This window comes from Arachis ipaensis, chromosome B07, assembly GCF_000816755.2.
Source record: "Arachis ipaensis cultivar K30076 chromosome B07, Araip1.1, whole genome shotgun sequence".
Lineage (NCBI taxonomy): Eukaryota > Viridiplantae > Streptophyta > Magnoliopsida > Fabales > Fabaceae > Arachis > Arachis ipaensis.
In genome coordinates, this window is record NC_029791.2 from 118,792,727 (window position 1) to 118,793,272 (window position 546).

Below are 546 nucleotides of genomic sequence, written 5' to 3' on the forward strand. Positions count from 1 at the left end.
TAAAACTTTTCTTTTATTATTATCTTTGTTTCTTTTATTTTCTGATATTTTTACTTTTAAATCACTATAATCAACTTTACCTTCACTACAATTACAATTTTTAATTACTTCTTAAAAAGAACATTAATAGGAAAAAAGTATTTTTTGAAGAAGAAAAATTAATTTTGAGTAAAAAATTAAAATAGGACAAAAAGTATTTTACCTTTTCTAAGTGATAAAATGCTTGCACCGAAGACTTTTTATTTTCTGTTTTCATTACTTTTTAATCATTAAAAATTGTAATCAATTCCTTTTGGTAAATCTGTTATTATTTTTTACTCATTTTTATGGTGTTACTCAGGAATTATCTTCTTTTAATTATAAAACTAATTCTCCATTTAAACTTTTGATAATTTCCAATTTAGTATACCTAATATGTTAATTTTTCAAATTAGTTTTATATCATAAATGATGTATCAAATGAAACATAATATTACGATTTTACTAAGAATATATCGTTAATAATTTCTTACAATATTATTGAAAAATAATTCTTTTAATAAAATT